The sequence below is a fragment of the Pteronotus mesoamericanus genome, unplaced genomic scaffold (assembly GCF_021234165.1).
Source record: "Pteronotus mesoamericanus isolate MK-2021 breed Mesoamerican mustached bat unplaced genomic scaffold, CSHL_Meso_final contig_269, whole genome shotgun sequence".
Taxonomy (NCBI): Eukaryota; Metazoa; Chordata; class Mammalia; order Chiroptera; family Mormoopidae; genus Pteronotus; species Pteronotus mesoamericanus.
In genome coordinates this window covers 3,819,979-3,834,365 of record NW_026555114.1, presented here as the reverse complement: position 1 = coordinate 3,834,365, position 14,387 = coordinate 3,819,979, and the positions used below count along the sequence as shown (strand labels likewise).

General features: G+C 39.1%; 1 protein-coding gene across 2 annotated transcripts in view; it reads left to right on the top strand.

Annotated features, from left to right (window-relative positions):
• Positions 1-11,280: 11,280 nt before the first annotated feature.
• Positions 11,281-14,387, top strand: part of KANSL1 (KAT8 regulatory NSL complex subunit 1) — a 152,360-nt gene continuing 149,253 nt past the window's right edge. Inside the window, exons 1-2 of one of the 2 annotated variants that reach the window (XM_054574891.1) lie at positions 11,281-11,307; positions 12,879-13,017. The gene's annotated coding sequence lies outside the window, so the exon portion shown is untranslated. Of the gene's footprint in view, positions 11,308-12,146; positions 12,211-12,878; positions 13,018-14,387 lie in introns of those variants that run through there. The other variant, XM_054574890.1, reaches the window with a different exon arrangement.

The following is a 14,387-nucleotide window of genomic DNA, read 5'->3' as shown; positions in this document are numbered from 1 at the left end:
TGGACTTTAACTATGGAAAAGAGTAGCAAGCTAAGAACAATGAAGTAAAATTAAGGTTTCTAATTCGGTATGTTTAAAAAGTACTAAACTGATATCTAGGAAATGTGGATTTTTCCCCTTAACAGCTGTGTGACCCTGAACAATTCATTTAAATCTTTTTCTCAATACAAGGAAGATGAGATCTATCCTTATTAGCTGACAGGGGACTGAGGATCACATGTGTTAAATCATCATGAAAGTGCTGTGTAAAACTAAAGCACTGTACAAGTGTACAGTCGTATTACTAGGGTGATGATGTTATAGAAAACTGGGTTGATCCAAAACATGATCCTGTGAGATAAGTTCCCTGAAGAACAGTAGGCTTTTAATCTAGAACAGGGATTGTTTAATGGCCTGCAGGCCAAATCAGCCCATTGCCTGTTTGATTTTATAGGAACACAGCCATGCCTATTTGTTTACACATTGTCTATGGTTGCTTTCTCACTTCAGTGACAAGAGTAATGGCACAGAGTGTGTATGACCTACCAAGCCTTAATATTTACTCTCTGATCTTTTATATATAGATATTCACACTACACATTTTATAGGTTACACTATACAAATATAATTTGACATTTTATATTTTGCAACCCCTGATCTAGAACTTAGAGCTCTATTGGCATAACCATTTGCAAATCGCCCAAATAATGTGTCGTCTGAGCTGCTATAGTCTTCTCAATACTTTGTGAGTTCTATCCCTGGACAAGATGCCCACAAGAAGAAAAATTAGTAATTCTTAGTTTCTTAGTGAAACGATTTGATTGGTTAAAGGGATATCCCTTTAAATATATGCACTCCTTAAACTTACTGCTATATTGAAGCACTTATAGCAATCCATGTTACATCTGTGCTCCATAATCATTTGCATATCTTGAATAATACTAGGGTTTATTTGTTTTTTACTTAGCATTTATGGATCACTTTGATATGAGAAGAATCTCATTTCATCTTTATAATCTTGTAAGGTAAAGCATATATTACCTGCTTTACACAACAGGAAACTAAGACTTAGAGAAACCAAACATTTGCAAAAAGTGTAAAATCCCAGGAACAACATAGCAGACTTTTGCTAACATTGGCCAAGAGTGCATCATGTAATCATCCCTAGCTGCAAGAGATGCTGGTAAATGTAGATGACTAGTTTAGATAAATCATGACATCTCTGGAGTGGGACACAAGGAAACAGATTTTGTTAGCAAAGACAAAAGGGAGAATGGCTGTTGTCTCAGTAGTCAAGAGCACTGTCTACACTACTGTAGAGAAGTTATTGCTTTTTGTCAGTTGACCATGTATTCAATTTAGTGAACTTTCTTATTCTAAGAGTTTGTAGGGTTCCTATTTAAGAGTATATATTTCCCACCATTAATTCCTTTTTAATCCTTGTATGAAATACCTCATTTTTTGTTAAGTTGCTATGGCTGACATCACCAATTGAGAGCAGTATAGCTATAATAATAGCAGGCACTCAAGAAGAAGTGCCTTATTTTCAATCTTAAAATACTTCTTAATCTTCTGAACCTTTTAGCTCAATTATACAATCTAAAACCACTGATGTGCAATATGTTCCCTTTTCTAGTCTCATCAATTCCAAAACTTAACTCCCATTATACCTACCATTTATAACATTGATACTTAAGATACCTTATTTCTATTGTTAGTTTCCAATGATTTTTAGGTTGACTAGGTGCTGAAATGTATCTACAGGGTCCTGAACAAATAATGCCCCTTTTTTATTACAAAATCATAAGCATGTAATTCTGTAACATAACAGTATCACACTAAAGCATACAATATGACATTTTAGGTGAAGTGTTCAAATTAAAACTATAAATTACTACACCCATATTATTACCCTACCAACCACACTCAAGAAGACGTTACTTTGCCGGACCCTGTATTTTAAAAAGCATATTGAGACTTCTGGGGCTGGAAAACAATGACAGTACCCTGATTGCAGACATGCCCCTCACTCTCCCTGATTTAAAGAACCGTAAAATCAAGTAAAACAAAAATTACACAGGATTCATGCCTTCATTACTAAACTACTGTAATTTCAAGTTACTTATAAGTACAACTTTTCCAGTAGGGACCTAGGTACCACGTAAGCCTGTGGGTGCTGAGAATGTGGAATGAGGTTTCTCCATGCATGGAACAGCAAAATGGAGCAGAAGAGAGGAAGCACAGGCAGAATCCACAGGGAAAAAAAAGTGAAGTAAATGCAAACTACTAAATGCAGGTTGGGACTTGGTAGATCATAGCCCTCTCTTCAGGAAAAGGTTTGAAAATGTGTGGGACCAAGAGCAATAGTGTTGTAGAGGCAGTGTTTCTGGGGAGAAACAGATAAGAAGAGGTAGTTAAAGGAAAAGTGGAAAAATAAGACTAGTAGGAAAGAGAAACAAGATATATTGAGCTTTCTTCCTACCCTCACCAGAAAATCCTTAAACAGCACAGAAGAGGGTGGAACAGACAGATGAGATCTCTAAAACTAAGAATTCTTGACTGCGATATTTAGAGTACAGCAGTCCATATACATACAAAACTATTGCAAAAAGCCAGAAAATGTAAACTGAAGCCTTTCTGCTGGTGAAAAGTCTCCCCAGCAAACAACCACAGAGAAAAATAATCTTTTTAAAAGAATGAGAAAGTGAAAACTCACCGTAAAAAGACAAATGACAAACTGAAGAAATGTTTGCCCATATAACAGATGAGGGGTTAATAATACTAATGTAGACTTTTTTTTTTTAATTTTGAGAGGAAAAGATATGAACAGATGATACATTTTTAAAAATGTAAAAATGGCCCTTAAGCATGAAAAGTTGTTCCACCTCACTCAGTAAGACACATAAATTAAAACTACATTGAGATACAATTTCTCATCCAACAGGGTATCAAAAACTCAAAACCTGAGCCCACACTCCGTTGGCAAAACTGTGGGAAACAGGCTCTGCCCTGCGTTGGTGGTGGGAATGCAAAATGGAACAACCCTGTGAAGCAGAATTTGGCAGCATGCAGCAAAACTCCATGTGCATCTATCTACTCCCCGCCCCGCAACTCCACTTCTAGAAATTTATGTAGAAAATACACCTCAAAAATACAAAAATACATTTGCCTAAGTTCATTCTTTATAGCATTATGTGTAATTGCAAACTCTTAGAAACTAAATGCCCAAGCATAGAAGATCAGTTGGATAAACCAGTACTCACAGAATACAGTATTCTGCAGCTGCTAAAAAAAAAAAAAAAAAAAAAAAAGGATAATCTCTATGAACCATTAAACCATTATGGAATGATTATCAGGAGATGTTAAGTGAAAACTAAAGTGTGTAAGATCATACATATTTTTGTATGTATCTACTCAAAAAGGAAATCTTGGAAGGATAAATCAGAAAATAGTGCAATTGTTTACCCATAACAGATGAGGAGGAATGGAGTGGAAGAGAGTGACACTTCTTCGATTATGCCGTTTTTTAATACAGGTTTTATTTATTTATTTTTAGAGGGGGGAAGGGAGGGAGAAAGAGAGGGAGAGAAGAGGGAGAAAGACATTTATGTGTGAGAGAAACATGGATCAGTTGCCTCTTGCATGCCTCCAGCTGGGGAGCAGCCCGCAACCCAGGCACGTGCCCTGCCTGGGCAGCCACACCAGCCCGGGCTCTGATTATAGTTTTTGTAATATTGTTTACTTTTGAGAGCATCGTAATATGCTATGTATTTTTTAAAACAATAAGAATCAGAAAGGGGAAAAAACTAAAACTGAAATCAAACTGAAGCAAATGAACCTAACTGTAGCAGTTCAAATGAATACATAACCATCCTGGGAAGGAGAGTGGAGGGGAGGGCTAAGAACTAACTGAAGTAACATGTGAACACAGTATTTGACTATATACTCTCAGTCTTGGGCAGGTTAGGGTGTGTACTGGGGCACTGCAAACAGATGCAAACAAACCCTGAACTCTTTAGTAGGTTTGCTTATTTTAGTGCTATAAATAAAGCAATGGGAAACTAAGATACATCACAAGATTGAAAAAGTTAATAAATGTGTTGATATCATTAGGGATTGCAGTTCTCATTGTGGAGGAAGGTATATATAAATGCGGAGAGGAAAAAACAAACAACAAGCTGCCCTGTGGGGATTAACTGGAATTAAAATTATTATTTTTGAATTCATGATTTCTAAAGCACATATATGTGTACACACATTATGTATGTGTATATAGGCATGATATATATCATACATTATACACACATGTATTTCTGTATTACATGTATATTTGTAGGTGTGTATATATTTGTGTATATACTTGCATGTATTTTCAACTCTGTGCACTGAAAACACCAAGAAGCAGACATCCCAGTAGCAATGAGCAACTAAGTGCCCAAATCTTGGGTTGGGACAGAAAAAGTACATATTTTGCTACACTAGAAAGTAAGGACGAGCTTCACAAAGAACATGGATGTGTGTTATGGGGACACAGGAGCCAACTTAAAGGGACTCCCACTGCCCAAACCTGACATTTAATTACTGAGTACAATAAGAAATTTTAAGCTGTTTGAGAAAAATACGAATTCATGAGCCTGTCTTAATAATTAATAAATGAATGAAGAAAGAGGGGAAAAGAAAGGGAGGATTTTCAAGCTGCTGTAACAAAAATACCATAGAATGCATCGTATAGCATTCTCATAAGTCTGGGGGCTGTGAAGTCCAAAGTCAAGGTGCCAGCAGATTCAGCATCAGATGAGAGCCTCCCTCCTAGTTCATAGATGGTGGTCTTCCAGCTGTGTCCTCACATGGCGGAAGGGGGAAGGGAGCTCTCTGGGGCCTCTTTTATAAGGATATTAATTACATTCACGAGGGCTCCACCTTCATGACCTAATCACCCCAAAGACCCATCTCCTATTACCATCACATTGGGGGTTCGGATTTCAACATTTGAATTTTGGGAGGACATAAGCATTAGTCCATTGCATTCTCCCTCTAGCCCCCCAAAATTCATGTCCTCACATGCAAAATACATTCATCCCATGCCAACAGTCCAAAAGTCTTTCCTCATTCCCATATCAATTCAAAAGTCTGAAGTCCAAAGTCTCACCTCAATATTATCTAAGTGAGATATGGTGGAGACTTCAGGTACAATTCATATGGAGGCAAATTCTTTTTCAATTGCAAGTCCATGCACTCAAACAAATTACGTGCTTCCAAAATACAAAGGTGGAACATGCCTAGAATAGGCATGCACATTCCAAATGGAAGAATAGGAAAAAAGAAAAAGAAGAGATACCAAGAAAGTGCAAAACCTGACAGGGCAAATTTCATTGGAACTGAAGGCTTGAGAATAATCCTACTTGGCTCCATGCTCTGACTTTGAGACCCGCTGGTGTGGCAATGTTGCCCCTGCAGCCAAAGGCTGACTGGTAAACGTGGAGGGAGTGCTGGACTCGTTCTGTAGCCGTGATAGTAAAGACTGAATCAGGCAAGAGTCATCAATGTATGCTGAATCTAGGGGAAATTTTGATGAGAAGCACTGTATTTGCATGGTTTTAATAAAGGCACTAATAACACCCAGTTTATTCATTGCAAAGGAGAAAAAGAGTTAGGAGCAGAGAAATTGGACAACACCTCAACATGTTTAAGTATATATGAGCACGTATGCGTAAAGATATTTTTTCTTTCTTTCCTTACTCAAATGGAAACATATCATAAACATTGCCTGATATCATTTCTGTTTTTTCACTTAAAATATTTCTGGAGATCACTCTCTAGTAGTACATGTATGTATGACTTCTTTTTTATGGCTGTATAATATTCCATTGTATATTTGATAATAGCAACATATCAATAAAGATAATGACATTAAATACTCATATAGTAGCTAAATTTTATTCTAAGAGTCTCATTTATATTGGCATACCTAATCCTCTCAATAATACAATGAAATAGATATGACTACTATTCCCATGTTGCAGAAATGAAAGCTGAAGCACTGATTGTTTAAATAACTTGCCCAATGTCAGAAAATTAGCAAGTAATGGACAGGACCAGCTATCTAATTGGTGGGGTCCAAAAATTAGTGCTAAATGAAACTGTGAACCTCTTCTTCAAAAGCAGGAAAAACGTGACATTAAAGGTACTAAAATATAAAGCTCTTCCCTTTCTTTCATGGTCTTTGTTTTGACTTGTCAGTGGTGTCTTTTGTTATTTAATGTCATCTAAGCAAAGGAAAAAAAAATTTAAATCATCGGAAGGAATTTTACCACATATCTTTACCTTGTGCAATGCCAGTTTTAAAGATCACTTATTAAACTCATATGTTGAGTTGCTGAAATTATACAATTTGTATTTTGTTGCCTGCACTTGCACATGTATTTTGTTCTTACCAGAATAGTAGGAACTCTGGATAAACTAACTCAAATGTTTTGCTTTAACTGCTTGCTATGGGCATATTCTGCCATTACTCCACTTTCAGCTTACCGACGAGTAAGGAAAGACTGAAAGGAAAAGGAACTCTGGGTTGCCCTTTCCTTCTATGTCGTCATTTTCAGCATCAGTTATTGGCTAATACAAAGAAGTAACATGGGTAAGAAAAGATAACGGTTTCTTAGTCTTTCATGTTTTTTAGGATGCATTGCCTTTTTTCCTGACAGCAAGTTCTAGTTTGAATGGAAAGCATGGCCTTTCAGGGCTTACTCAGTCATACATGTAACACACATACTTTGCACTCACTTTGAATCTTGCCGAACTCCCACATTACAAGTGCCTCCCCCCCCGAATTCTGTGTTCATGGAGCATCACACACTCTTTAAGTGAATAGAGTTACAAGGAATGCTGACACCTAATTGTGCATATGTCCTCCACTTGCTCAGGCATTTGCTTCATTGCCCCTTTGGACTTCATTTACAAAACCAAAGTTCAAAACTAAAATTATTAAATATTTCAAGATAGCAACAGCGGAGTGTGGCGCCCTGTGTGACAGCATGGGTCATAGGCCCATGAAGATAGTCCTGGTGGCACAGCAAGAGTCAAATCATAATTTATTTAACTAGTCCTGTAATGAAGTGCACTTAAGTTTTACTTTCTTCACCTTTTGCTCTAAGACTGTTAAAAAACAAACAAACCAGCCCTGGCCAGTGTGGCTCAGTGGATTGAGTACCGGTCTGCGATCCAGGGAGTCACAGGTTTTGTTCCTGGTCAGGGCATATGCCTGGGTTGCCGGCAGGTCCCCAGGTGGGGGCATGTGAGAGGCAAGTGCACATTGATATTTCTCTCCCTCTCTTTCTCCCTTCTTCCCCCCCTCTATAAATCAATCAATCAATCAATCAAACCAAAAACAATATATATACAGCTTATCTCAAAATTTGGAAGTAGGGAAATATTTACAATACTTTTTTCATTTTATTTAATGTGTTCTGATAGAATCTTAGTTATAGTCTCTGGCTGAGCTTCAAGGCTTCTTCTTCATGAACAACTCTATGATGATAATGAGATAAACAGCCCCTTATTTCCAGTCTTTTCAGAGAATATATCAGTGAGATAAATGTTAGAGCATAAAACAGTGTCTGCCACATAGTAAGGTACTCAGTAAATATTTAAGGAACAAATGAATAAATTTCTAGAGTTAGAATTGATGAATTAAAGGGTATTTGCATTTATAACTTTGATGGCTATTGCATAATTGCTCCCCATAGATATTGGAACAACTTTTATTTTCACCAGTGATGTAAAAAAATTATTTCCCCCTCTCCATTATCAACACAATGTGTTCACTAACGTTTATCTTCATGACCTACTAGATGAAAGTAGTATCTTTGTGGAGCTTTAAATGCATGTCTTTTAATCAAGTTGAGCAGCTTTTCCTTCTTTGAAGAGTCATTTCTGTTTCCATTCTTGTGAAATTTCCATCATATCCTTTGCCCATTTTCCTAGAGATGCTGTTTTTAAATTATTTTCATTGTGAAATATATCACACATACAGAAAAATATATAAAAGTTTTTTGTACATTTTAATAAATAGTTATGGAGGGAATACTGGTGTACCCATCACCTGATTAAAAAGTAGAACACTGCCTGTCCCTGAGAACAACCTCCACCCCAATCAGACAAAACTACCTGTGCCCCGTGAGCTCCCCTTTTATTGTGTTTATTTCCTTCTGTTTCTTTATAATCTTACCACCTATCTATTGCACCCCTAAGCAATATTGTTCAGTTTTGCCTACTTTTAAACTTTATATAAATGGAATCATAGTGTATGTGTTTTTGCGTCTTGCTTTTGTGTGTTCAATATTACTTTTGTAAAAATGTATATATGGTTGACTAAAACCATAGTTTATTAATTTTCATGATATGAATATATGCCAATTTAACCACTTTACTCTCGGTAAACATTTGGGGTGTGTTTCCAGTCTGGGACACTGAGGAACAATGCTGCTATGACTATGATTATTCTTGTACAATAATACTGACAATTAAAATTCTGCATTTTCTTATAATATATATCATGGAACTGCTGGCACATTGAGTATGGATATCTTTGGTTTTATTAGGTTATATTAAAGTCTTTCCCAAAGTGGCTGTGCCAGTGTACACGCCCACAAAAAGTGTATGAGGATTGCTGGTCTTTATTTATTGATTTATAAAAGGTCTTTATATATAGCATTATAGAAATTAGCCCTTTGTAATGGGAATAGCAGAATTTTCTTTCCAAGTTTTCGCTCTCTTTCGAGAGGCACTAATGTTCTTCCACCGCCATCCTCCCCCTGCCACCAGAGAAGTGAAAATGTAACTGGGAGAAGTGGAATATTCTAATTTTGAAGCATTTAAATAAGAAATAAGTGTTCTCGGTTAATCACCTTATTACTCTTAATTTGCTGTTATACATGTCATTAATACAAATAATCATGCCAGAAATTTTCACGGAATTCTCTGGAATACAAGGTGTCAAATATAATAATAATGGCAGTTAAAAATGGAATGTTTAGCCTGTGTCAGGCACTGTGTTAAATCTATTATATGTATTAACTAATTTAATCTTTACAAAAACCGAGGAGGTAGGTACTATATATATATATTTTTTTTGCCCCATTTTACAGATATATGAAATAAGGAGCTGGACCAAAGATGTTTTCTAGGGCTGATTTAAACAAAAGTAATTAATTTAGGAAAGATTATTTCTTAACTGATAAGCTTCCTTTTTATAGTTTCTTTTTCCTCTTCAGAATTAATGATACACTCCAACCTGGATTCCTTTCCCGTATGTTTTCAGATTTTCTATCTGCTGTGTAGCTTTCTTATTTTTCTTGAAGAAAAACAAAAATGTGTACATGTTTCTTCCAACCCTCTCTCATAGTCCGTTGTTCTTTTTGGTCACAGGGACATCAGAAATCTGCAGGCAGCCCTGGGAACCAGGGAGTGCTAGGAGCAAATGCGGAAGCGGTAGAGAGAGACAGAGATAAGAAGTGAAGCTCAGGGTCACAGCCTGGCATGGGTGTGTGGAGGGTGGAAAAGATGCTCTCTTTAGGGTATGGTTTCTTCACTTGTGGTCCACAGATTAGGAAATCCATGAATTTAGATAGAGAAAAGGAGTATGCCTTTATTTTTGCTAAAGTGTAAAAGAAAATTAGATTTTTTTTCAAGTACAAATGGGGACAACAAACCAAGTAGTATTGGCAGTACCTGTGATCTTGTCATCAGTAGAAATCACAGATATTTTCCAAATTCATTACAGCTGTTGCAGAGATATTGAAATATTATTTATGGTCATTTACTGCATCACAATTATGGTGGTCATTAGGCCAGTTATTAGATCATATTAATACATTAATATAAAACCCAGATATTGCTATATCACACTTTTCAAAACATTTTGAAAATTGCAGTTTAATATCATTGCTTTCCTTTGAATTCCTATGTATGTTTTTTATGTATTTGAAAACACTCTGAGAAGAGGTTCATGTGTGTCACCAGACTGCCACAGGGTCTGTAGTGTGAACAAATTAAGACCTCCGCTTTGTGGCTATTTTCTTGGCTTTCGTTCTCATTGAATGAACCTAAAGAGGGTCCCTGAAGTGAGTCTCAAGAAAAGTGATGCTCTTATACTTTTATTATTATTTTTTTCCAGAGATCCTTCCTCCCGTAACTTTCATGCCTCTTCAATATTGTTTTTCTTAAGTCACTGATCCTCTTTCTGTTTCTTTTCATCCTTGTGTCTGTGCTTTTTAACACTTCAATGGGGAGTTTATACTTTAGCATATCATCAATCACCATATTTAGGTGTAGACCCCCAGATCTCGTAGTCCAGGCTGTCCGCCCTCTCCTAAGTTCCGTAACTCCAGTTGCCTCTGGGACACCTCCGCTTGGTTCTACCACTGGTCCCTGGAACTGAACAAATTAGAAACTAAGATTCCTCCCTGAATCTGAACGTTGTCTCACTTTGCCTGGACGACCACCTTGTTTGTCCCCCTGGTTTTCCAACCTTAGAATTACTTTTAAATTTAAATCAATTACTTAAAAAAAACAAACAAACAAAAAAAAACACCCCAAAGAAACCAAACTGGAATCTTTGTGAATTGTACAAAAATCAAAAGATACGAAAGGATACAAAAGGATATACAGTCTTCCTCCCACCTGGTCCCCTAGGCACTCAGTTCTCCCGCCCAGGAGGAAACCACTGTTAACTAGCACTTTAAGTCATTTTGATTCCTTCTTATATTGGCTATATCTCAAGTCCTTCCCTGTTCGTGGGATGTGTGCCCTTTCCTCTTCAGGCTCTCGTGACCTTATATCTGGTTGACTTTATATATAAGTATTAGTATGTGTATATTTTATACATATATAAAATCTCCCTTATGGCCTTCCGGCCTCGAGTTTTCATCACGTCGCTTCCTGGATGAAGAACCTAGAAGGGTGAGGGGCCGGGGCTGGGGGTGATGGAGAAGAGGCTCTAAAGGGGACTTAGGTAGAGGGTTTGGAGTAGCCGACGGGTGGGAAGCTCTGCCAGGATGCCTATTTCTGTCCTTTCCACCTCCGGCCTCCTTTCAGTCCTCTAGTCCAAATGTCTCTCGTTTCCAAAAGCCGAGACAGAGACAGCGAGACACAGAGAGACAGAGACGCCGGGGCACCAGCATCCCTCTCCCCCTTCTGTCCCGCCCCACAGTTCTGACGGACATCCGCTATCAGCCAATGCCATTTACGATATGCCCAGGAAGGGCCAATGAGAGACAGAGGAGGGCGGAAGATTTCCCCGCCCCCACTTCTAGGCTTGGTTGAGCCGTGCAGGTAGGTCCGGGGCCCCGGGGAGCCGCCGTTGGCACTGGTGCCCCGAGGGGTGGGTGCACGAGTCGGTGGGGGTGATGGTGGGGAAGGGGAGGCGGTCCTGTCCGCGGGAGTCCAAGGGGGCGGCCCGACCGGGAGGCGGGGGGCCGAAGGGCCCGGTGAGAGGGCGCCGCGGAGGGCCCTGGAAGCGGCTGGGCTGGGGGAGCGGGGACGCGTGTGTGGGGCACAGGGACCCCCGCCCCGCGCCCAATCACAGGCCTCTGGGCCGCTGGCTGTCGGCAGAAGGGTCGGGGGCCTGGTGCCCGGGGGCGGACTGGGGCCCGGCCAAGGCCGGGCCTGGGGCCGGGGGCGCCGAGCAGAGCCCGGGGTGTAAGGCCGGGCCGAGGTGGGACGGACCGACGCGGAGAGGAAGGGAAGCTGCATCCCCCGGGCCGCCCCTCCTGAAGCGAGCCGGGGCAACGGCCGCAGGCGCCCCTGCCCTGAGCCCACTAACCCATTCGCCCCCTCCCTAACAATGGGGATGGGGAAGAAGGAGTCGCCCCACTGCGGGAAGGTGAGGGGGTTAGGTTTGGGACCAGGGTCCAAGGTGGGGGGAGGGGTGGGAACTCGGGCTGCCCCCTTTCTCTTCTCTTTGCCTGCCTTTTGCGGTGGGGATCATGGAGGGGCTCTTAAATCCTATCGAGACTTGGATCAAGAGTCAAACTCGCCCCCGGCCCCCGACCCCCCCCCTTCAAAAAAAAAAAAAAAAAAAGAAATCCGATGAGCGTTAAGGAAAGTGATGCCAAGTCTTACAAGCCGAAGTGACAAACAGAGCAAGAACAAATCTGCACCAGAGGTCTTTATTTATAATTTTTCTTTAAGAAATGAGGATATAGCCTTTGATTTTTCGAAATTTATTTTACAGAGGTGGGTGCTGTTATTTTTGTTCCTACTCCCGCAAGCCTCCATTTTAAGCAAAGTAGTAACTGGTTAAGCTGGAATTTTCATTCAGGCCTATGACTTGAACGAGGATCCTAGAGAGAGGTCATTTAATCAATCCTGCCTCTGGGCAAACTTGCTTTGCTCCTGGTCCTCAAAATTAAGTTGTTTGGTTTGATTTTAAAAATCTCTAGGAAAGAAGGTTCTTTTATTTGCTTGTAGTGTTTTAGTCAAAAATAGATTTTTTTTTTTGTAGAATGGGTTCTGAAACTTCATAAAATTGGGACAATGACAATAATCAGAGAGGTTTTCATTAAGTAAAATTAAAGGTGGCAAGGGTGTTTTTTAGATGGTCAGTTAACAAATCACTTTCCAGGAATTTTTATGATGGATAATCATTTTCCTACCTGGGATTTTGGTTTTCTGATAGGCAATTTTATATTATTTAAAATATGTACTACACATTTAATCCACTTTTTATGTAGAATATATTTCTGCATACATGCCCACATTTGCCCTTTTCCAAAGAGGACTGTGTTTTGTACATCTTTTTAGGATAGTAAGACAATAGTACTTCAAATCTCTGTCCAGGTAGCTTAAACTATTTGCTTACTCTTGATCATTTTTTTAGTCTGAATGAAAGTCTTCTCTTTCAGATACCTTCTTGAAACACAAAAATTTTCCTACCTGCTCATACTTGGTAACTGAGGGATTACTAAGACTCCCTTTTGCTCATTTCTGAATATTGTCTGTGCTACACCTGACACTATGAGTGCTACTTGGAAGCCTCTTAAGGTAAGACGTGTTATTTTTAAAATTAAAGGCCTCATTTTACTTTTTTAGAATCGAGAATATCCTAATTCTTAAATTTACAATTCTTCAACCCTCTTACCTGATACTCTTTTCCCCTCAAAAACTACTATTGCGTTTGCTTCTTAGGACTGATTGGTTACTCCTTACTTCGTATTGCTACTTTTCTTGATTGTTGGAGTTAAAATACTAGTGGAGCTCTCACTAACTTGCATTATAATGATGTGTTAATTTTATATTATGACAACTCATATAGTTGTAAAATTCTGTTCCTATCTCAGTAGAATGGATTGACAATTCAGACATCCAGATCCACTTTCAAACAGATACTTTAAAGTCCTGGGTACTAGGGTGTGTCCCATTCTTGCAAATCTGTATCTGATTCATGTGTTACAAAAGATGTGTCATTAACCATTTGTTTACTCTGAAACTTCATATAGGATCTTAGAACATTATAAGACCTGTTGGTTATGTGTACAATGCCGTTGGAGAGTTCTGAGGCTTCCTAGTCCTTTGCATGGGACTTTACACTCTTTTTCTCAACAGGTAGCACTTTCTGCCAAGTTTCACCTCACAGGATAAGCCTCTTTTGGGCAGTGTGGACAGATGATCTTTAGATGAAAAAGCTCTCGCTGATGCGGTCTTTCTCAGGTCTCTTGACTCCATCCAGTCTCTTGTACATAAATGGGCAAAGGACACTCTGTTAGGACTAAGCAGAAGGGCAAAACTTAAGACATAGGAAGGGAGGAAGGATGGACAGAGAAAGATAAGGAGTGATGGAAACCATCTACCAGCTTCACCAGGTGGCACAGGTTGGAGCTAGATATTAGTGTAGTTAGATCATTCATTGTGTGGTAATCTGCCCTATGGAATAAATCAGAGAATAATGCAATCTGCATAAACTAAATATTTGAACTGTTGTAAATCTTTCAGTAAATAGAGACTGAATTCTCATCTTCATTTATGTTGCAGCTGCTACTGTTGGATAATGAATGCTTATATTATGGTAAAGGAAGTCAAAGTGACACAGTTTTTCCAGCCATTCTCCTTGTAGAATCGGAGGGGTTGCATGGGGAACCCAGTCAGAAATCCTGAACCCTTAGGAATTGGAGGACCTTATACAAGAGTATTTCTCCTTGGTACCAAGTATTTAGCACCAGGAGCCTGGTGGCCTTTACTGTCTTTAGGAAGCAGGCAAGGGGATATCAGCAGGTACTAGTTCCTCTGAAATCCAAGAAAATTAAGATCAATATATTGGGTTTTATTTCACAGCCACCTTGGTTTTAACTAATGTACTAGATACATAGAGGCCTGCTTTTTAAGGTATACATGCTATTTAAGATTTTACCTCTAAA